The 24,684-nt window shown below is 39.9% G+C and overlaps 1 long non-coding RNA gene and 1 other non-coding gene across 2 annotated transcripts in view; one reads left to right on the top strand and one right to left on the bottom strand.

Moving 5' to 3' along the window:
- Positions 1–10,422, top strand: part of LOC147369743 (uncharacterized) — a 94,205-nt gene extending 83,783 nt beyond the window's left edge. Inside the window, exons 3-4 of the long non-coding RNA XR_015167860.1 lie at positions 5,922–6,725; positions 9,379–10,422. This is a non-coding gene — a long non-coding RNA (uncharacterized LOC147369743). The remainder of the gene's footprint in view (positions 1–5,921; positions 6,726–9,378) is intronic.
- Positions 10,423–24,215: 13,793 nt separating this feature from the next.
- LOC147369745 (small nucleolar RNA SNORA70) lies at positions 24,216–24,349 on the bottom strand. Its single transcript, XR_015168685.1, has one exon. It is a non-coding gene; the product is annotated as a small nucleolar RNA SNORA70 (small nucleolar RNA).
- Positions 24,350–24,684: the final 335 nt, after the last annotated feature.

Below are 24,684 nucleotides of genomic sequence, written 5' to 3' on the forward strand. Positions count from 1 at the left end.
GGGTCTTTTGTGGTTCCATGTGATTTTTATATCATATGTTCCAGTTCTGTGAAAAATATGGGTATTTTGATAGGGATTGAATTAAATCTGTAGATTGCTTTGGATAGTAAGGTCATTTTAACAATATTAATTCTTCCAATCTAAAAGTGCAAAATGTCTTTCTGTTTCCTTGAATTATCTTCTGTTTCCTTCATCATTGTTTTACAGTTTCCAGAGATATAGGTCTTTCACCTCCCTGGTTAAGTTTATTTGAGATATTTTTTGATGCAATTTTAATTTAAATTTAAACAAATTTAAACAAATTTAAATGAATTTTTTTTTTTTTTTTACTTTCTCTTTCTGGTATTATTATTATTTTTTTTTAGTGTATAGAAAAGCAAAAGATATATATTAATTAGTTAATCTATATATCAATCTTGTATCTTGTAACCTTGCTGAATTAATTTATTAGTCCTAATAGTTTTTGGGTGGAGATTTTAGATTCTCTGTATAAAGTATTATGTCATCTGCAAATAGTGACAGGCTTACTTCTTCTCTCTCAATTTGGATAGCTTTTACTTTTCTTTTTTGTCTGATTGCTATGGCTAGAACTTCCAGTACTATTTTAAGTTGTGAGAGTGAGCATCTTTGTCTTGTTCCTGAATTTAGTGAGAAGGCTTCTAGTTTTTCACTGTTGAGTATTATGTTGACTTTAGGTTTGTCATAAATAGTCTTTATCATGTTGGGATATGTTCCCTCTGTATCCACTTAGATTAAATTTTTAATTGTGAATGGATGCATCTATATTTATCAAGGATGCTTGCATGTAATTTTATTTTTTGGTGTTAGTGTCTTTATCTGGTTTTACTATCAGGGTAATGGTGGTCTTGTGGAGTGAATTTTGGGAGTGTTCACTTCTCTTCAATTTTGTGCAATAGTTTGAGAAGGCTAGGTCTTAGTTCTTTATATGTTTGGTAGAATTATTCTGTGAAGACATCCATTCTAGACTTTTCTTTCCTGGGAGCTTTTTATTATTATTATTAGAAATTCAGTTTTACTCCTAGTGATCAGTCTGTTCAAATTGTCTGTTTCTTCTTGACTCTATCTTAGCAGGCTGTACATTTCTAGAAATTTGTCCATTTTTTCTAAATTGTCTAATTTGTAGGCATATAACTGTTCATAGTATTCTCTTCCCTGGTGGCTCAGATGGTAAAGAATTTGCCTGCAATGCAGGAGACTTGAGTTCCATCCCTGGGTCAGGATGATTCCCTGGAAAAGGAAATGGCAACCCACTCTGGTATTCTTGCCTGGAGAATTCCATGGACAGAGGAGCCTGGTGGGCTACAGTCCATGGGGTTGCAAAGAGTCGGACATGACTGAGTGACTAACACTTTTCAGTATTCTTTTATGACTTTTTGTATCTCTGTGGTATTGGCTGTTATCTCTACTCTCTCATTTTTTATATTGTTTATTTGGTTCTCTTTCTTTTTTTCATGGTGAGCCTGGCTAAAGGTTTATCAATTTTTTTTAATCTTTTTTTTTTTTTTAGATTGTAATTTATTTTTTTTTCCTTTTCTTTTTTTTTTTAAATTTTATTTTATTTTTAAACTTTACAATACTGTATTAGTTTTGCCAAATATCAAAATGAATCTGCCACAGGTACACCCGCGTTCCCCATCCTGAACCCTCCTCCTTCCTCCCTCCCCTCCCCTCCCTCTGGGTCATCCCAGTGCACCAGCCCCAAGCATCCAGTACCATGCATCGAACCTACAAACAACTAATCTCAAAAATATACAAGCAACTCCTACAGCTCAACTCCAGAAAAATAAATGACCCAATCAAAAAATGGGCCAAAGAACTAAATAGACATTTCTCCAAAGAAGACATACAGATGGCTAACAAACACACGAAAAGATGCTCAACATCACTCATTATCAGAGAAATGCAAATTTTTTTTAATCTTAAAATAACCTACATCTTGGTTTTACTGATCTTTTCTGTTGTTTATTTTTTAATCTCTATTTTAGTTACTCCTCACTAGTGGTGGCTAGACTTACACAGTCTTTCTATCTGTTCCAGCAGTTCTCCAATTGTCTTGTATGTGTAGGACCCTGGGATAGCCCAGTCTGTGGCTCGAACTGCTCGCTCCCCAGGACAAGTGTCCACCCATATGGTCTCCTTTTTCTTCCTAGTCCCTTTCCATCAGCATTGGTTCCTACCTGATACTTCCTTCTTCTCCTATCCAGTTATGTGCATATCTTTCTTACAGCCTTGTTTGTACAGGAGTCCTTCTGCTGGTTTCCAGTTAGTTTTCCTTGAGAATTGTTAAACATTTAGATGTATTTTTGTTTGTGGAGGGAGGTGAGCTCTGTGTCCTCTTACTCCACCCTCTTGATCTGCCCCTTGCTTCATTCTTCTGTTTATTAATTTGGCTGTGCCACATGGCTTCTGAGTTCTTTCCCAACTGGGGATTGAACCCAGGCCCTGGCAGTGAGAGTGCCAAGTCCTAACCACTGTGCAACCAGGGAATTCCCTACATACCTTTAAAATAGCTACATAATATTTCTTTTGTGGACACATCCCTGATTTATTTGCATTCCAGATTTTAGGTTACTCCTAGTTTTTTGTTTTTAGGAGAGAGAATCATTTGAAAGTCCATATGTGATGGGAGTTTTTAGGCTTGTTAATAGCAGAAGCTTCAGGGTCAGTAGTTTTCAACAACTCTTCCCCCATGAGTCTACCATATGTCTTTTCTCTCACCAGATTAGCTCATGTTTCATTTTCTCTTGGTATTAGAAGAGGCAGCATGTCTTAGACTGAGTCAGGGGGTGAACAGACATGCGGTAGGCAGCTCCAGGAAGCCAGGAAGCCTTAGCGCTCCTTTCGCATGGCACTAAGAGCACTACTGCTCCCCCTGGGCAGGTGTGTGGAGCTCTGCCAGCTCTAGCCTTGTTTCTCTCAACATTCCTGTAATTCACTGGGAGGTATATTTCATACGAAAATAACAAGATAATGTTCTGTGTGGTGGCTCTTTAGAGAAGGAAGGCAAACCCCAGAGAGAATCAGAGATGTCAGAGTGTCACAGAGAGAATGTGTATTTGGATGCCATGATAACCCCAGTTCCAGCCACTGGCATTCTTGGACTTATTCTGTCATATTTCTCTTTCTTTAATTTTTGAACTCTTCTGGTATTTGTTGTGTTAGAGTGGTTTATCTTTCTCTCATATTATTTTTAAGGATAATTTCAGCAGCAAGGAGCCTATCTATTATGGTCTGAATTGTGTCCTCCTTCACTAATTCGTATATTGAGGCCCTAACCCTTAGTACCTCAGAATGAGACTATATCTAGAGATAGTCTTTAAAGAATTAATTAAGTTAAAACAAGACTGTTGTGGGGGTGTTAACCCAATTTGACTGGTGTCCTTGTAAGAGGAAGTTTGGACACACAGAGAAACACCATGGGTATGGGTGCACAGAGTAAAGGTCATGCATTTGAGGATGCCAACTGCAAGCCAAGGGGAGAGGCCTCAGAAAACCCACTCCTGCTGACACCCTGATCTGGACTTGCAGCGTCTGGAACTATGAGAAAATACTTCTCTGTAGTTTAATATGCCCAGCCTGGGTTTTTTTGTTGTTGTTGTTGTTATTGTTATGGCAACTCTATAAAACCAATACACCATCTCAAAAGAACTTACACACTATGTAACTAGAAGCCCATAGAGGAGGCAACTCCAGGGTTGGTTAATCGCACTATTGCCATCAGGAAGTCAGGTTTTTCCATCTTTTTACTTTGCTTCAGTTACTTTTGCTGCTTAAACAATTTCAAAACATAGTGGTGTGTTACTGTCTTATTATATGCAGGGATTCTTGGATTAGGACTTTTTTCAGGGTATATCAGGGATTGTTTGTTCCAGCTTCATGATTCTGGATCCTCATCTGGAGGTGTCATAAAGGGCTGGGGGTGGCTTAACAACTGGAGGTGGGAACTGGGACAGCAGGGGCTGGACTTACACCTCTGAGATGGCTTTCTCACATGTCTGGAAACTTGGGATTCTTGAGGGCTGGGCTTCCCTGAGATGTCAGACAGAACATCTACACTTGGCTTCTCCAGCATGGGGCTGTCTCAGGGTAGTCAAAAGTCTTACAAGATAGATGCCTTTCCTTTAATTGAAAGTGCTGTGAATGATGTCTACAAGAGAACAAGAAACAAGTAACATGGCCTTTTATGACCTAGTATCCTTTCTGTCATATTCTGTTGGTTGAAGTATGCAAAAGCCTGCCCAGATTTCAGGGGAGGGGACAAAGATCCCATCTCTTGTAAAAAAATGGTCAAAGAATTTGTAGCCATTTGAGACAGATTGCCACCCTGTGCTCAGCATATGAACTAGTTCATTTCATGGCTGTTAAGAAGCTGGCAGCAGCTCCATCCATCACGATGTCACATATCAATGTCCAAAGGTAGAAATAGAAGGCATTTCCCTGAAGCTTCACCAACAGGCTTCTCCTCAAATCTCATAGCCACATTGTTGGCAGGAAGAATGTAGTTAACCATTCTCAGCTTAGCCAAATCATGATACACCCTTCCTAAGCTGAAGATTGGATGGTTTTCCTAGAAAATAAGGTTTCATGAAGGTAGGCAAGTACTCTTCAACCTGGGACACTGCCACTATGGAATGGCCTCTAGAGAATGGATTTGGGTACATGTGTTTGCATAAACTTTCCATAAGGAGCATGCTTAGTCGCTAAGTTGTATCCAACTGTTTGCGCCCCTATGGACTGTAGCCTGCCAGGCTCCTCTGTCCATGGGATTTTCCAGGCAAGAATACTGGTGTGGGCTGCCATTTCCTACTCTATCCATATGGAGAGTCTGGCCTAAATAGGCAGTGTTGAAGAAAGAAGATAAAGATAGTTTTTATTATTTCCATAGGCTGTGAAAGTGAAAGTGTTAGTCACTCAGTCATGTCTGACTTTTTGCGACCCCATGGACTATAGCCTGCCAGGCTCCTCTGTCCATGGGATTCTTCAGGCAAGAATACTGGAATGGGTAGTCAATCCCTTCCCAGGCAATCTTCCGAACCCAGGGATTGAGCCCAGGTCTCCCACATCGCAGGCAGTTTCTTTACAGTCTGAGCCACCGGGGAAGCCTGTAGCCTAAGACCCTAAAAAAGACCACAATTTGAATTCTTTATTACTCTTACACTTTCTCCCACTTTCTTACTTTTCTAGCTGGTCCTTCTGTTTCCTTACCTCTCTACAGAGATCCATTACAATTGTTAGCACCGAGAGCAAATGTTTCTGTTCTTGGGAAATCAGATGATGGTACAAATGGTGTGTTCTTAAAGCAAATGTGACAGTTACAATAGGGATTCGGCCCCCAGATGGGGTCATCAGAACCCAATGTGACAGCTACAATGCATCCCTGATTCCTCATAATAAGCATAACAGCCTCTGAGAATACCTCAACACAAACTAGGTTATGAATGATTGATTAGTAAGTGGATGAATGCTGTACGGATCGCTACATGCCAGTTCTACTAAGAGCCATAATCTCCCATCTAGCATGCTCTTATCACTAAGCTCACAGAGGGAGGCCTGTTATTTATGGAACAGAGTCAGGGGCTAGGATGTTCTCCATGACTCACACTGGTAAAGTCCCACAGAAAAATAGATTTTCCATCCTGGGCTAATTAAATGAAAATTGTTAGAAAGTAAAGTGTGTGTGTGTATATATCTACCTGCATGTGTGTGTGTCCATGTGTCCTTGAATGCATGTGTCTGTGTGTGTCTGATGTATGTCTCTGTGTATATGTCCCTATGTGCCTCTTTGTGTGTCTGTGCATATGTGTCTGTCTTTGTGCATCTCTGTATATCACTCTGCATCTGTCTTTTTCTGTGTCTTTCTGAATATATACCTCTCTATCTCTCCATGTGTCTCTTATCAGGAAAAGACCCTGATTCTGGGAAAAACTGAAGGCAGAAGGAGAAGGGGACGAACAGAGGATGAGATGGTTGGATGGCATCACCGACTCGATGGACATGACTTTGAGCAAGCTCTGGGAGTTGGTGATGGACAGGGAAGCCTGGCGTGCTGCAGTCCACGGGGTCACAGTGTTGGACATGACTGAGTGACTGAACCGATGTCTCTCTCTCCCTGGGCATGTATGTGTCTGTGTTTATGAGTATATACCTTTCTGTGCAGGCATATTTTTGTGTGCAGATTTTCTGTGTGCATGTATGTGTCTGTGCCTGCAAGAGTGCGTGTGTCTGTGTGTGTGTGTGTGTGTGGACCTCAAGTGGAAAAGAGTAAGCTGAGAAGAGGAAGCATCCTCCAGAGCATTGTGGAGTCATATGAAGGCTGAAAATGTGAGGTGACCAGGATGTCCCACCCAGTTTTTCCTCTAAATCACTGGGTTATTTTCATGATTCATTTCAACTTCTGGGGCCTTCGTTCTCTTGGAGATAATACTACTTGCTTAGCTGAGCTCACAGGGATTTTCTGAGAATGAAATAGGAATGTAATTTAGAATGCTTTCAAAAAGTTAAAAGCATGATGAAAAGAAAAGCAGTAAATGGATTAACATTTGATTTGATTCAAGGAAGAGCTCTATGTTCAAGATGCACTTGGAAAGAGTACTTTGATTCAACTCAAAATCTTTGGTTGATAGATCATGGGAATTGAGCCAAATGTTGAGCTACCTCGGAAGAAGGGATACAATCAGCTTCACTTTTAAGAGGAGCAATATGCTGTAAGTGAACAAAGGCAAATAAAGTTCATTTTGGGTGCTGGTCCTAATCAATTTATGGCGGTCGCCTATAATGTAATGTGGGTGAACTTTTGGAAGTCACATCTTAGTGATAGTCACTAGATCACCAGTGGTACCTGCTATGGAAACAAGAAAGAACTTGCAGGATGCTGGCTACATTCTCATTATTCCTCCCAGAGCTGAGGGGAGACAATACCAGACTTGGAGTTTGAAGGCATGGACTGAGGTCTTGGAAGTTGCTGAAACTAAAAATCTTTGTAAACTTTGAAGTTAGTTAGTGCCTCTAGTTTCACACTACCTTGGTAACCTCCTAAGGGATTTGACGGCGATCTAATTTTCTCTTGTATGACTATGTCAGTAACTTTGTATTAATTCATGTATAGACTTGTGCAAAATGGTACAAATACAGGACCTTATTGGAATTAGGCAAAAGAGATAATTTAGGCTGTCACCAGTGGTGTCAAGAATGTTCCTTACTCTTCCACTTTAGTCAAACCTCTCTCTGGCTGGATTTTGTCACAAGTTTTAAAAAATTTATGTAGTTTGTCACATATTCCTCAGAGTCCAACTGAGCTGTTATGAAAATTAGAGACAGATGGCCCTGAAAAACCGATAACACTTCTTTTTTTTGTACCCTGTCTGTTAAATATTTTCTTACCTTCTCATCCCTTACTACTTGAAGCTTCGTAGGTCTTCCCACAATAGCTTCATGACTCAGCACACATTGCAGGGACTTAATTTTCTCTTCTAGGGCTCCTTCACCTAACCCTTCTGACTCAAGTGTATGAATTCCTTCTCCCTTTATCTGGGTGAATAATTGGTGCTATTTTGTGTGGTTGAGCATGCATGAGTGTGTGTGTGGGCATCAGCTATCTGTCATCTCTGCTATTGATTTCTCACAAAAGTCAATAGGGAGAGAAATGCTATATAAATAGATTTCATGCATTTTTTTGTTTCAATTTTGGGGGCTGGTTAGAGGTAGAAATGTGGGCTGGAAAACAGTACAAGTGGGAAGTTGAACATTACATTTTAGTAGATTGATTGGTTTAATGAAGTACTTTTTACCAGGCACCACTCTAGTCACCAGGAATATAATGAGAACAGGGCATATCCTATTCCTTTCCTTGGGCTTCTCAGGTGGCTCAGTGATAAAGAATATACCTTTCAATGCAGGAAACATGAGTTCCATCCCTGGGTCGGGAAGATCCCCTGGAAAAGGAAATGGCAGCCCAGTCCAGTATTCTTGCCTAGGAAATCCCATGGACAGAGGAGCCTAGCAGGCTATAGTCTGCAGGATCATAAGAGAGTCAGATACAATTTAGGAACTGATCAGCAACAACAGTATCCCTTTCCTTCTTTTTCTGTAAAGAGAATCAGTTTAGCACACAACTGCAGATGGACACGGCCTTGGGCTATGAGCAAGCATAGCAGGGTTGTCTAATGTACTTGGGGCTGGGGCAGGGATGATGGGCAAGGATGCTTTCTGGAGAAGAGTGATGTTTAAGCTAAGGCTGAAGGAAAGAGGAAGACATTGCCTAGGCAAAAGGATGATAGAATGGATAGAATAGTATGGAAACATATATACTACCATGTGTAAAATAAATAGCCAGTGAAAATTTGCTGTATGACTCAGGGAACTCAAACCAGGGCTCTGTGACAACCTAGAGGGATGGGATGGGGTGGGAGATAGGAGGGAGGCTCAAGAGGGAGGGGACATGTGTATACCTATGGCTTATTCATGTTCATGATCAACACAATAATGTAAAGCAGTTATCCTTCAATTAAAAATAAATTAAAGGAAAAAAGTTAAAAAATAATAAAAAAGGAGGGTAGAATAGAACTGTGGAAATAACACATGTGAATTATGGGCACAAAGAGAGATGTTCAGTGCTGGAGTGTAAGAGACTGGAAATTTGGCTGTAGAGGTAGCCAGATCATGTAACCTGAAAGAGTTTGTTGAAGACTTTAAATCCCTGCTTCTGAGACTTTAAAGTGCTTATGAATCACCTGGAAATCTTGTTTAAATGCAGTTTTGGATTCAGAAGGTCTGGGGTGGAACCTGAGATTCTGCATTTCTAACAGGTTCCCAGGTGACAATGAGGCTGCTGTTCCATGGTCCACATTTTGATTAGCAAAATTTTGACTCTATCCTAAGGACAGTGGCAAAACCATGGAAAATTTTAGGTAGCAGAATGACATGACCCAGTTCTGTGGTAGGAATATCCCATTTCCAGCAGCATGATGAATGGATGTTAGGTGAACAGTACTGGAAAATGGAAATCAGTGAAGAGGTGGTGGCAGTAGATAGTCAGTAGATAGTCAAGTGAGACTTGTCAAACTAAAATTATGGCACTGGACAGGTAGATATTGATTGTGGTTCATTCCTTTACTTTGTTCAGCTGCCTGTAGGAATAGTTATGTCTATATCTACTTCCTTCATCTGGCCTTGGACTTGCTGGCCATGGTGCTTAGGCATAGCAGTGCCTCATGGTACTTAAGAACATAGCCTTGGAATCCCTTGAACTGGGATACAAGACCTTCTCTCTCTCTTTTTTTTTTTTTTTCATTAACTCCTTTTTAGAAAAATTTTTATTTTTTTAATTAATTTTTTAATTGAAGGATAATTGCCTTACAGGAGATCCAACCAGTCAATCCTAAAGGAAATCAGTCCTGAAATTCATTGGAAGGACTGATGCTGAAGCTGAAACTCCAATACTTTGGCCATCCAATGCGAAGAACCAACTCATTGGAAAAGACCCTGATGCTGGGAAAGATTGAAGGTGGGAGGAGAAGGAGACGAGAGAGGATGAGATGTATCACTGACATGATGGACTTGAGTTTGAGTAGATTCTGGGAGTTGATGATGGACAGGGAGGCCTGGAGTGCTGCAGTCCATGGGGTCACAAAGAGTTGGACACGACTGAGTGACTGAACTGAACTGAATTGCCTTACAGAATTTTGTTGTTTTCTGTCAAATCTCAACATGAATAAGACATAGGTATATATATATATCCCCTCCCATTTGAACCTCCCTCGCATCTCCCTCCCCATCCCACCTCTCTAGGTTGATATAGAGACCCTGTTTGAGTTTCCTGAGCCATACAGCAAATTCTTGTTGGCTATCTATTTTACATATGGTAATATAAGTTTCCATGTTAGTCTTTCCATACATCTTACCCTCTCCACCCCTTTCCCCATGTCCATAAGTCTATTCTCTGTCTGTTTCTTTTTTAAATTAATTATTTTAATTGGAGGCTAATTACTTTACAATATTGTGGTAGTTTTGCCATACATTGACATGAATCAGCCATGGGTGTACATGTGTTCCCCATCCTGAACCCCCTTCCCACCTCCCTCCCCATCCCATCCCTCTAGGTCATCCCAGTACACCAGCCATGAACACCCTGTCTCATGCATTGAACCTGGCCTGGTGATCTGTTTCACATATGATAATATACATGTTTCAATGCTATTCTCTTAAATCATCCCACCCTCACCTTCTCCCACAGAGTCCAAAAGACTGTTCTATACATCTGTGTCTCTTTTGCTGTCTTGCATATAGGGTTATCATTACCATCTTTCTAAATTCCATATATATGCATTAGTATACTGTATTGGTGTTTTTCTTTCTGGTTTATTTTACTCTGTGTAATAGGCTCCCAGTTTCATCCACCTCATTAGAACTGATTCAAATGCATTCTTTTTAATAGCTGAGTAATATTCCATTGTGTGGATGTACCACAGATTTCTTATCATTCGACTGTTGATGGATATCTAGGTTGCTTTCATGTCCTGGCTATTGTAAACAGTGCTGAGATGAACATTGGGGTACACGTTTCTCTTTCAATTCTGGTTTCCTTGGTGTCTTTGCCCAGCAGTGGGATTGCTGGGTCATATGGCAGTTCTATTTCCAGTTTTTAAAGGAATCTCCACATGGTTCTCCATAGTGGCTGTACTAGTTTACATTCCCACCAACAGTGTAAGCAGGTTCCCTTTTCTCCACACCATCTCCAGCATTTATTGTTTGTAGACTTTTTGATAGCAGCTATTCTGACTGGTGTGAAGTGATATCTCATTGTGGTTTTGATTTGCATTTCTCTGATAATGAGTGATGTTGAGCATCTTTTCAGGTGTTTGTTAGCCCTCTGTATGTCTTCCTTGGAGAAATGTCTGTTTAGTTCTTTGGCCCATTTTTTGATTGGGTCATTTATTTTTCTGGAATTGAGCTGCAGGAGCTGCTTGTATATTTTTGAGATTAGTTCTTTGTCAGTTGCTTTGTTTGCTATTATTTTCTCTCATTCTAAATGGTTTCTTTTCACCTTGCTTGTAGTTTCCCTTGTTATGCAAAAGCTTTTAGGTTTAATTAGGTCCCATTTGTTTATTTTTGCTTTTATTTCCATTCCTCTGGGAGGTGGGTCATACAGGATCCTGCTGTGATTTATGTCAGAGAGTGTTTTGCCTATGTTTTCCTTAGGAGTTCTATAGTTTCTGGCCTTACATTTAGATCTTTAATCCATTTTGAGTTTATTTTTTTGTGTATGGTGTTAGAAAGTGTTCTAGTTTCCTTCTTTTACAAGTGGTTGGCCAGTTTTCCCAGCACCACTTGTTAAAGAGATTGTTTTTTCTCCATTGTATATTCTTTCCTCCTTTGTTGAAGATAAGGTGTCCAAAGGTCCGTGGATTTATCTTTGGGCTTTCTATTTTGTTCCATTGATCTATGTTTCTGTCTGCATGCCAGTACCATACTGTCTTGATTACTGTAGCTTTGTAGTATAGTCTGAGGTCAGGCAGGTTGATTCCTCCAGTTCCATTCTTCTTTTTCAAGATTGCTTTGGTTATTCGAGGTTTTTTGTATTTCCATACAAATTGTGAAATTATTTGTTCTAATTCTGTGAAAAATACCATTGGTAGCTTGATAGGGATTGCATTCAATCTATATATTGCTTTGGGTAGTATACTCATGTTCACTATATTGATTCTTCTGATCCATGATCATGGTATATTTCTCCATCTAGTTTTGTCATCTTTGATTTCTTTCACCAGTGTTTTATAGTTTTCTATAAATAGGTCTTTGTTTCCTTAGGTAGATTTATTCCTAAGTATTTTATTCTTTTCATTGTAATGGTGAATGGAATTGTTTCCTTAATTTCTCTTTCTGTTTTCTCATTATTAGTGTATAGGAATGCAAGGGATTTCTGTGTGTTGATTTTATATCCTGCAACTTTACCGTATTCATTGATTAGCTCTAGTAATGTTCTGGTGGAGTCTTTAGGGTTTTTATGTAGAGGATCATGTCATCTGCAAACAGGGAGAGTTTTACTTCTTCTTTCCCTATCTGGATTCCTTTTATTTCTTTTTCTTCTCTGATTTCTGTGGCTAAAACTCCCAAAACTATGTTGAATAGTAGTGGTGAAAGTGGGCACCCTTGTCTTGTTCCTGACTTTAGGGGAAATTCTTTCAATTTTTCACCATTGAGGATAATGTTTGCTGTGGGTTTATCATCTATGACTTTTATTATGTCGAGGTATGTTCCTTCTATGTCTGCTTTCTGGAGGGTTTTTATCATAAATGGATATTGAATTTTGTCAAGGCTTTCTCTGCATCTATTGAGATAACCATATGGTTTTTATTTTTCAATTTGTTAATGTGGTGTATCACATTGATTGATTTGTGGATACTGAAGAATCCTTGCATCCCTGGGACAAAGCCCACTTGGTCATGATGTATGATCTTTTTAATATGTTGTTGGATTTAGTTTGCTAGAATTTTGTTAAGGATTTTTGCATCTATGTTCATCAGTGATATTGGCCTGTAGTTTTCTTTTTTGTGGCATCTTTGTCTGGTTTTGGCATTAGGCTGTAAGTGGCTTCATAGAATGAATTCGGCAGTTTACCTTCCTCTGCATTTTTCTGGAAGAGTTTGAGTAGGAGAGGCGTTAGCTCTTCTCAAAAAATTTGGTAGAATCCAGCTTTTATTTGCTGGAAGATTTCTGATTACAGTTTCGATTTCTGTGCTTGTGATGGGTCTGTTAAGATTTTCTATTTCTTCCTGGTTCAGTTTTGGAAAGTTATACTTTTCTAAGAATTTGTCTATTTCTTCCAAGTTGTCCATTTTATTAGCATATAGTTGCTGATAGTAGTCTTTTATGATCCTTTGTATTTCTGTGTTTTCTGTTGTGATTTCTCCATTTTCATTTCTAATTTTGTTGATTTGATTCTTCTCCCTTTGTTTCTTGATAAATCTGGCTAATGGTTTGTCTACTTTATCTTCTCAAAGAACCAGATTTAGCTTTGTTAATTTTTGCTATAGTCTCCTTTGTTTCTTTTTCATTTATTTCTGCCCTAATTTTTATGATTTCTTTCCTTCTATTAACCCTGGGATTCTTCACTTCTTCTTTTTCTAGTTGTTTTAGGTGTAGAGTTAGGTTATTTATTTTATTTTTCTCTTGTTTCTTGAGGAAAGCTTGTATTGCTATGAACCTTCCCCTTAGCACTGCTTTTAATGAATCCCATAGGTTTTGGGTTGTTGTGTTTTCATTTACATTCATTTCTATGCATATTTTGATTTCTTCTGTGATTTGTTGGTTATTCAGAAGCGTGTTATTTAGCCTCCATATGTTTGTATTTTTAATGTTTTTTTTTTTTTTTTTCCTGTAGTTGACATCTAATCTTACTGCATTGTGATCAGAAAAGGTGCTTGGAATGATTTAAATTTTTTTGAATTTACCAAGGCTAGATTTATGGCCCAGGATGTGATCTATCTTGGAAATGTTCCATGTGCACTTGAGAAAAAGGTGAAATTCATTGTTTTGGGGTGAAATGTCCAGTAGATATCAATTAGGATTAATTGGTCCATTGTATCATTTCAAGTTTGTGTTTTCTTGCTAATTTTCTGTTTAGTTGATCTATCCAGAGGTGTGAGTGGGGTATTAAAGTCTCCCACTATTATTGTGTTACTGTTAATTTCCTCTTTCATACTTGTTAGCATTTGCCTTACATATTGCGGTGCTCCTATGTTGGGTACATATATATTTATAATTGTTATATCTTCTTCTTGAATTGATCCTTTGATCATTATGTAGTGTCCTTCTTTGTCTCTTTTCATGGCCTTTATTTCAAAGTCTATTTTATCTGATATGAGTATCGCTACTCCTGCTTTCTTTTGGTCTCCATTTGCATGAAATATCTTTTTCCAGCCATTCACTTTTAGTCTGTATGTGTCCCTTGTTTTGAAGTGAGTCTCTTGTAGACAGCATATATAGGTGTCTTGTTTTTGTATCCATTCAGCCAGTCTTTGTCTTTTGGTTGGAGCATTCAACCCATTTACATTTAAGGTAATTGTTGATAAGTATGATCCCATTGCCACTTACTTTATTGTTTTGGGTTCAAGTTTATACACCTTTTCTGTGTTTCCTGTCTAGAGAAGATCCTTTAGCATTTGTTGAAGGGCTGGTTTGGTGGTGCTGAATTCTCTGAGCTTTTGCTTGTCTGTAAAGCTTTTGATTTCTCCTTCATATTTGAATGAGATCCTTGCTGGGTATAGTAATCTGGGTTGTAGGTTTTTCTCTTTCATCACTTTAAGTATGTCCTGCCATTCCCTTCTGGCCTGAAGAGTTTCTATTGAAAGATCAGCTGTTATCCTTATGGGACTCCCCTTGTGTGTTATTTGTTGTTTTTCCTTGCTGCTTTTAATATTTGTTCTTTGTGTTTAATCTTCATTAATTTGATTAATATGTGTCTTGGGGTGTTTCACCTTGGCTTTATCCTGTTTGGGACTCTCTGGGTTTCTTGGCCTTGGGTCGCTATTTCCTTCCCCATTTTAGGGAAGTTTTCAACTATTATCTCCTCAAGTATTTCCTCATGGCCTTTCTTTTTGTCTTCTTCTTCTGAGACTCCTATGAGTCGAATGTTGTGGCATTTGATATTGTCCCAGAGGTCTCTGAGGTTGTCCTCATTTCTTTTAATTCTTTTTTTCCTCTCTGCTTCATTTATTTCCACCATTCTATCTTCCACCTCACTTATCCTATCTTCTGCCTCAGTTATTCTACTGTTGGTTCCCTCCAGAGTGCTTTGAATCTCTGTTATTGCATTATTCATTATTGATTGACTCTTTTTTATTTCTTCTGGGTCCTTGTTAAAAATTTCTTACATCTTCTCAATCCTTGTCTCCAGATTATTTATCTGTAACTCCATTTTGTTTTCAAGATTTTGGATCATTTTTACTATCATTATTCTGAATTCTTTTTCAGGTAGATTCCCTATATCCTCCTCTTTTGTTTGGTTTTGTGGACATTTATCATGTTCCTTTACCTGCTGAATGTTTCTCTGCCTTTTCATCTTGTTTAGATTGCTGTGTTTGGGGTGGCCTTTCTGTATGCTGGAAGTTTGTGGTTCCTCTTTATTGTGGAGGTTCCTCTCTGTGGGTGGGGTTGGATGAGTGGCTTGTCAAAGTTTTCTGGTTAGGGATGCTTGCGTTGGTGTTCTGGTGGGTGGAGCTGGATCTCTTCTCACTGGAGTGCAATGAAGTGTCTAGTAGTGAGTTTTGAGGTGTCTATGGGTTTGGTGTGACTTTTGGCCACCTGTATTTTAATGCTCAGGGTTATGTTCCTGCTTGGTATGTCTTTCTCTGGAACTTTTTGGCTCTTGGGTGGAGCTTGGTTTCAGTGTAGGTATGGAGGCTTTTGGATGAGCTCTTGTCGATTAATGTTTCCTGGCATCAGGAGTTTTCTGGTGGTCTCATTTTGGATTTAAGCCTCCTGCCTCTGGCTTTCAGTCTTATTCTTACAGTAGCCTCAAGACCTCTCCATCCATACAGCACCAATGATAAGACATCTCCTTTTGAAGAGAATGGGTTGCCTTTCTGGGTCCCTGGTGTCCTCTACCAGCATTCAGAAGTTGTTTTGTGGAATTTGCTCATCATTCAAATGATCTTTCAATGAATTCGTGGGGGAGAAAGTGGTTTCCCTGTCCTATTCCTCTGCCAACTTAGGACCGCCCCCCTCCATGTCTGTTTCTTCATTGCTGCCCTGTAAATAAATTCTTTAGTACCATTTTTGTAGATTCCATATATGTGCATTAGAATATATTTCTCTTTCTCTTTCTGACTCACTTCACTCTGTATAATAGGTTCTAGGTTCATCCACCTCATCAGAACTGACTCAAATGTATTCCTTTTTATGGTGGAGTAATATTCCATTGTGTATACATACCACAACTTCTTTACCCATTCATCTGTCGATGGACATCTAGGTTGCTTCCATGTTCTAGCTATTGTAAATAGTACTGCATGAACAATGGGATACATGTGTCTTTTTAAATTTTGGTTTCCTCAGGGTATAAGCCTAGGAGTGGGATTGCTGCATCTTATGGTGGTTTTATTCCTGGTTTTTTAAGGAATCTCCATATCATCTTCCATAGTGGCTGTATCAATTTACATTCCCACAAACAGTGCAAGAGCGTTCTCTTAAACAAGTGGGACCTGATTAAACTTAAAAACTTTAAAACTTAAGTTTTAAAAAACTTAAAAACTTTTGCACAGCAAAATAAACTATAAGACAGCCCTCAGAAAGGGAGAAAATAATAGCAAATGAAACAACTGACAATGGATTAATTTCCAAAATATACATGCAGCTCATACAACTCAATGCCAGAAAAACAAACAACCCAATTAAAAAGTGGGAGAAAGACCTAAGCAATCATTTCTCCAAAGAAGGCATACAGATGGCTAACAAACACATGAAAAGATGCTCAACAGCACACATTATCAGAGAAATGCAAATCAAAACCACAGTGAGATATCACCTCACACCGGTCAGAATGGCTGCTATCAAAAAGTCTACAAACAATAAATGCTGGAAAGAGTGTGGAGAAAAGGGACCTTACCTCTTAATTGCTTAACCTCTCAGAGCCTCCAGTGCCAAATCTGCTATATAGAGAGAATAATACCTATGGAGTGTTGAGAGGACTAAATGACATAATGTACGTAAAGTGCTTAGCCCTATTCCTGATATTCATTCATTCATTCGAAGAAAACACATAGTGAGCATTTGCTCCAATGTGTTAGGCTTTGAAAACTTGGCAATGAACAAAGTAGATTTGGTTCCAGCTCTCTTGGAACATTTAATGAATCATATTAGTAGCTGCTGATTATTCTCAGCAATAACTCTTCACTCTTAGGCCATTTGTTTTGTGCATGAAGATTAAACATGAAGCTCCAGTGATCACTCCATCTGGCCAATAAGCCCCCAACACTTTCCTGAACAAGTTTTGGAGTTGGACACTCTATTCTATACATTCGATTTAATTGATTCTTCAAACCCTGACAGCACTTTCGGCTTAATTACCCATAAAACTAAAGCAAGGATACTTGAGGTCTAACATCATTTTCCAGCTCAGTAATCTATATGTGACCAACCCTGCAACATTACGTTTAATGGTTTTCAAAGGCTTGGGAGGATGTCTGTGGGACTCATCATGAATCAACTGGGCCCAGATATGGCCCAGAATCCCCATGTAAAATAGCTGCTCAGGTTGGAAGCTGCAGATTTTCAAATGAGGAATTGAGCTACTGAATACTTGAGAGGCAAGGCAAGTGATAGGAAGAGTGTGGAGGTAGCAGTGCAAGGGGAAATGATTGGTAGTCTTTGCTAAGGAGATGCGGCTTGAACTGAGGAGACCTGGGCCCACAAGAGGTCCAGATGCAGGGATCCTTAGTTATAAGGACCCTCCCTGGTTAAGCAAATGAGAATTTAATGGAAAGTTATAGGAGCTGGATCCCATATAGAGAAATTCTCAGAGGTTTTCAGAGTACATGACAGACTAGTAGATCAGGTTTTCCAAAGGGCAGGAACCAAACAGGCCTGGGGAAGACTGGGCAGCAAGAACCACAGGAGTGACTCTCTGACCGTGGGAGGCGGGGTTGTCTGTAGGTTGTTATACCACCAACTCTTCGTTCTCTCCCTGCAATATCTGTTTCAGGCTCAGAACCTTAGGAGAAGGTCCATCTGGCTGAGCATACGTTACAGGTCTGCTTCCCGACTTTTTTGAGAGTGAGGAGTGGAGGGTTCTGGTAACCTTAGCTTTTGTCCTGAAAGGTGGGCACTTGGAATCACCCTCTCTCATTATGCACAATGGTGTAGCAATAAATCCCCAGGAGGAAATTGGACTGCTAGTGGGACAAAGGAAATGGATGCAGGCATGTGTACCATGTGAATTGACTAAGCCGATGACTTACTAGTTAAGTCAACTTTATAATTTATTTTTCTTTGAGGTTTGTGTAAATAAATCTTGCCTTTCTAGATTTCCCCCATGCAGCTCCTCCATCATCATTGTGCCCGTCGCCCCTGTATTTCTCTTTGTTAGCACTTGTCACACAGCACTGAGAGTGTCTGTTGGTGAATAGGATGAGGATGAGTCCTATTCATCTTTGTCTTCTTAGGTCTAGCAAAGTGCTTAACACATAGAAAACACTTGATGAACTATAGTTGAATGAAACAGTATGTGAGGGCATCTTACCAGAAACACAATTTGAGCAACTGGGAATGTTAAGGAGTATGTTTTTTGGGGGTAGAAAGCATTTCAACATCATTTTTTGCATGTGCATGTGTAAAACCCCCTCCACAAAGGCACACGGATTTGAAAGTGCAAGAGTCATGATGTAAAGCACAGGGACTTATGTACTCTGTGTATTTCAGCTTTTATTGTTAAAATTATTTTATCTTATGTTTTTGATTTTTGGAGAATATTTTTTTATCCCCCCAAAAAGCTTTGTTCATTTAGAAAATTTCCTTGCCTTGTTTAATATTACTCAGATATTTTCTATTTAATCTGCAGACACATTATCCTGTTCCCCAGGATACTCCATATTTCTGTAATCTCCAAGGTATTTGCTGGAATCCAGCTCCATGGTTCTAAGGAGAAACTTGAACTGTTTGGGGCATCCATAGACCTGGCGAATTTAGTTACTACAGGGGCCACGTACAAATGATTTCTTTCAGTCGCCCTTTAGTCCTAGATAGGTAATCTCATGCATCAGGGCAGAATTCCAGAGTCTGGATTTTATCATAAAAGTTGATCATTCTGTTCCTCCCCTGCCCCCTTTAGTGAAATGATTGGCATGGGATTGTGGAAAATGGAGACTTTTGTGATCCTAGATTTTTGCCTTCCCGGTCTACTCAGAGCAAGCAACAGAAACTGACTTAGGAGCAGAAAAGAAATGTGTTAAAGGCACATGGGGCAACCCCCACCACGGCCTGAAAGGCTGGGGACCTGGGTGGTTAGGACCAAAGCTGGAGTTGCAGACAGATCGTGACCACAGAACTGGACTGCGGAGGCCCCGGTAGCTGTTGCTTTTGACTCTGGACACCACGGCTTGTGTGGTTGCTGCTAGCACAGTGTACACTACCGACTCTGCTTCCCTTGGGAGTGGGGAACTCTCCTCCATCACTTGTCTTCAAATAGATTCTTCACGGTCACAGCTTATCTGCATCTCTTACTGCTGTTTCAGAGTCCTGGATGGGACTGTCTGAGCAGATGGGCCTGGGCCATGTCCCATGCCCTCACTTCAAGGCAGGTTGGAAAAGCAAGCATCACATTTGAGTCTCTGCCTCCTAACAAGATGCTTAAGAAAGAATTCCCCAAACACAGAAAAAAAATTTGTCTGCTGGGTCATCGGAATTAAAATGTACATGGTATTTCATTTTAAGCTATTGTTTATAATAGTAAGAACACTATCTCCTTGATGTTTTTAGATCCTGATATTAAAATGTTCTGTTTGTTTAATGCAGCAGCATGGATGGATGAAGGACTGTGACAGAATGTACTATTTTCCTGTGCATGTCTGAATGAAGTCTCATTGGCCATTAGGCAAGGTTGCATAGAACCTAGCACAAAGGCTCTGGATCCTGGCTTTTAATCTAGGTTCTCCCAAGCTGGGTGACTTGGGAACATTGGCTTCCTTATTTGTAAAATGGAGATGACCTTAGCACTTACTTCAGACTTAGGGTTTTTGTGAGATGACATCTATAAAGCTCTTATTATAGTGCCAAGCATATTATAATGCTTCATCAACAGTAGTATTACGAACCAGTTGGAGAGACTTGAGTCATGGGATTGGCCAGATGAGTCAAAATGCAAGGCCTACTGATATCCAGGATGTACCATACATGCACCTTCAAGAATAATCTGGGAAATAAAATATTTATGTTACATTAAAAAAATAATAATCTGAGGGGCAGGAAGGTGGGTAGTTCCCTGGTGACCTAGTGGTTAGGATTCCAGGCTTTCACTGCTGTGAAAGGGTTCAGTCCCTGGTCAGGAAACCGAGTTCTTGCAAGCTTCGCAGCACAGCTAAAAACAACATCAATATACAAAAATAATCTGGCGGAAGGAGGTCATGGTGAAAGCTGGAGTGAGTGACCTCCAAGTTAGATGACCTCCATCAAATAAGATAGGCAAATTCCCAGACACCAGTTGGCCACAGGTGCCTGAGAATACAGTCTTCTTTCAAAGTACAATTAAATAGGAAAAGACTCAGTGATCTCAAGTTGTAGAGTCACCCTGATGCCTCATCTGCTTAGTTTAGGCACAGAGATTAACCAGTGCAGGGGGAAATGGCTTATTTCCAGTTTACAGAGTGTTTTTTTAGGGGGGTGTTCTTTGCAAAACTTGAGTTCTTTGCAGAACTCAAAAGGAGGGTGTTCTCAGATGATCTCAGCAAACTTTGTTTAGGTTAGGATTCTGGGAACGTCATCAGTCTGGTCACACTCATATTTCTGTTTTTGTTCCAGTTATCCAGAAAATAATAAATAGGTTTTATTTCTGCTAAGTGCTAGTGTAAGAGACATCTCTTTTTAATGTTATTTATTGGGAGAAAATATAAAAGATGCCGTTAGTGCATCTAATGGAAATGATCTGTTGGTGTTGGCTGATTCACCTCTTCAGGTATGGTATCAATTTTATTATTATTTAGCATTTTTGCCAAATTAAAAATGAGAATGAATCACCCAAGAGAGAAAGACATATTCCAAAAGATGCACTTATATTTGTTTTCCCAAACGGAGGATCATTTGAATTTATCTAAGCTGTTATTTCAGAGTTAGCACATCACCTCTACTACTGGCACACTTAGAGCTGGGTTGATTGTAAAAAGCTCCATTTAAATGTTTTCATGGAGGTGTTAGGGAGGGAATGTGTACACACTGGTCACCCAGGGAGAGGTTGAAATCATTGTTTCCCTCTTAATGGAAGCAGGGAATGTAATAAACAACCATTCGCATGTAACAGTTGAATGTTTCATGGTGGTGACAATGATTCATCCCTGCTTTCTACAGTAACTAGAGGAAAATGAAACCCAGGTCTTAGGACTTTCAGGTAACTATAGAATGTAAAATTCAAAACCCACCTCATCTCCTGTTCTCCTAGCTCACCTTCCTTGTGTCCCTCCAACATTCTGCCTTCTTTTGCAAAAAGTAGTTTTCACTCTATTTAGCTTTTCACCAGAGGCTTCCTAATTTACACAGGGAATTTGGTTAATGCTGCTGCTGCTAAGTCGCGTCAGTCGTGTCCGACTCTATGCGACCCCATAGACCGGAGCCCAACAGGCTCCTCTGTCCCTGGGAGTCTCCAGGCAAGAATACTGGAGTGGGTTGCCATTTCCTTCTCCAATGCATGAAAGTGAAAAGTGAAAGTGAAGTCGCTCAGTTGTGTCCGACTCTTTGCGACCCCATGGACTGCAGCCTACCAGGCTCCTCCATCCATGGGATTCTCCAGGCAAGAGTGCTGGAGTGGGTTGCCATTGCCTTCTCCGTTGGTTAATGCAGGAAAGGCAAATGCGTTTCAACTCTCAGGTTTCAACTTGACATTAATTGGTTTCTAAATAAGGTTGCCTCTAGGAACAATGGGAAGGAGGGCAGTGTGGTTGATTAGTATAGTACTTACCATGGGTTGGAAAGGAAAGAGTGTCATTCGTTTTGCTATCCTCATCCAGGGCAAGATGGCAAAGTCAGGAATCAGGTCTGGCCTTAACCAGGCTGTCACATATTATGAGATTTTGGACAAGCCTCAGCATTACATCTTTTTCAAATGCCTATTTGAGGGATGGGAATTAAACAGGCTATCATACAAGATGCACAAGTCTGTTATAGAGATCAAAAAAGATTTGAAAGTATGGGATCTGTATAGTATAATGTTATATTCTCATTTTGAAGGAAACATTGATTTATGTAAGTAAGATTCAGGACTCATTGTAAATATACTTATCTATTTTACAAGTGTGGAAGGTTTAGGGAAAGGAGAGTTAGGGAAAGTTTAGGGAAAGGAGAGTTAGGGAAAGTTTAGGGAAAGTCCTGAGTAGAAATGGGAGAATTGTAGAGAGTTACCAATCGAAAGAGCTTTATTGTTGTTGTTTAGTTCAGTCTCTCAGTCACATCCGACTCTTTGCAATCCCATGGACTGTAGCACACCAGGCTTCCCTGTCATTCACCATCTCCCAGAGTTTGCTCAAACTCATGTCTATTGAGTCAGTGATGCCATCCAACTGTCTCATCCTCTGTCTTCCCCTTCTCCTCCTGCCTTCAATCTTTCCCAGCATTGGGGTCTTTTCCTGATGAGTTGGCTCTTTACACGAGGTGGTCAAAGTATTGGAGCTTCAGTTTTAGCACTGGTCCTTCCAATGAATATTCAGGGTTGACTCCCTAGGATTGACTGGTTTCATCTCCTTGCTGTCCAAGGGACTCTCAGGAGCCTTCTCCAGAACCACAGTTCGAAAGAACCAATTCTTTGGCATTCAGCCTGCTTTATGGTCCAGCTCTCACATCTGTATATGACTACTGGAAAAACTATAGCTAAGGAGCTTAGGTATTATCTAGAAGAATGGTTCTCTTTTTTTTTTTAATGTATGAAATCCCCTTTCCTCCACAGACAAAATCCTCTATGGCTCCCAATACAATAGAAGTGATGCTATTCAGTTTGAAGCTGCTTATTTCTTACCAGGCTTACCAGGATTCTTGGTATAGAGTGAATGCCATTAAATATGTTTGAATTTAATTAGGTGCTCCAGAAACCTTCAGAAAGAGGTATTTAAACTTTCCCAGTATGTTAAATTCCCCAGCCGTACTTACAATGCCTTGGACTTGGCTTCCAATGTGTGTGACCAAATTCCCCTCACAGAGGCACAGCAGACAGCTACTTGTGTAACGAAGATGGAAATAATAGGATGCCTAGTATGGAAAAAAAAGATTTATCTGCAAGAAAGAACTATGGCATAATTGTATTATAAACATGAGAGCATAAAAATCAGCTGTTCCATTTCTAAAATCCTTGAGTGGAATGAGGAGTAAGGCAAAGGTCTTGGGTAAGACCTTTGTCTTACTCTTCATCCATCCAAAAAATATTTATTAAGCACCTACTATCTATCAAACACTAGGGATACAATTCTAGGCAAACCCGATGAACTCCTTGATTTCCTGGCATGTATATTTTGTTGAGAGAAATAAACCAAGATAAAAATTTTATTTCAGATGATGATATGTGCGATGAAAATAAACAGTGTTTTTGTACAAAGGAACTGAAAGTAGAGCTTGTGAACAGCAAGAACTCTGTACTTTTTCAGTGAACCAATAAAGGCTTTTTATGGGTCACCAGTGGCCACAGAGCACAGGTTGACAGCAGATACTTTCAAGAATATCAAGAGTAAGAGCCATATCCATTGTAATCTTAGAGTTCCCTTGGGGCACAAAAGAAACTTCATTTGCCTGATGGAGTGGGAGTTTGGCTCAGAGGATTGTGACCAGAGCTTTTATGTCTTTCTGTTTCTGCGCTCCCTGGCAACGTTTCTGTACCTACAGTGATGTCGTAAAAGCTATTCAGTCTTCACGGTGATGGAGCGCAGAGGAATTGCATTAGGAATTTATGGCCGCTAGAGACAGGGTGCTGGAGCAACCAACTTATAACAAGATAACTTGAATAAATCTTGTTGACTGAGGAAAAGGCAGAGCATTTTATGGACCTAGAAAACGAGAGAGAGAGAGAGAGAGAGAGAGAGAAGGGCTCAGAGCTCAGAGAAAGTGGGTACAGAAGAGAATTCAAGGTTGATAATAGATCAGGCTTGAGAAGCAACTGGACCAGACGGGATGCTCTGGGAGCCAGAGGATGAAAGCTAGTTTCATTGGTACTGCGATTTCACCCCTCATTGTGAGAAGGAAAGTGGGAATAAAATACCCTATGTGAATTCTGTTTTAAAAACACATAGTAACTAAAATGAACTCGCAATCAGACCCCCCCAAGTGAAAGTGAAGTTTCTCAGTTGTGTCCGACTCTTTGCGACCCCATAGACTATAGCCCACCAGGCTCCTCTGTCCATGGGATTCTCCAGGCAAGGGTTCTGGAGTGGGGTGCCATCTCCTTCTCCAGGGGATCCTCTCAACCCAGGGATAGACTGGGGACAGCAGGCCAGTCATGATTGCCCACTAGAAAGAGTTGTCTCCAAGGTCCCTTAGGGCAACCTGTACAGGCAACAGGTGCATACACAACCAAGGAGGCTGCTGTCTGCAGCCATTGCACACTGGGCCCCCATGGGGAAAAGAGCACAGTCGGCTTAACTGGCTCCCCCAAAGGTTCCCTAAATTTGAAGTGTTTCTCATTTGTGCTTTTTGAAGAAAACAATTAGTAGTATCACCTGTCAACTGAAAAATATGCACAATCTAAAAGTTGAGAATTATGTTTTATTTGGCAAACAGAACTGAGGACTTAAGTCTGGAAGGCAGCCTCTCAGATAACTCTGAGAGACTGCTCCAAAGTGGTAGGGGAGGGGCCAGGTTATCTAGGAGGTTTCACAACAAAGACCAGACAATTGAAACATCAAAAGGTTACTGTTAATTAAAGAAAATCGGATATCTCAAGTTAATGAGTTTAGCTCGTTGCTGTATATGGGAAGATGTAAGAGT

This window comes from Bos grunniens, chromosome 7 (genome assembly GCF_055505025.1).
Source record: "Bos grunniens cultivar Pamir isolate PY7600 chromosome 7, Bosgru_T2T1.0, whole genome shotgun sequence".
Classification (NCBI taxonomy): domain Eukaryota; kingdom Metazoa; phylum Chordata; class Mammalia; order Artiodactyla; family Bovidae; genus Bos; species Bos grunniens.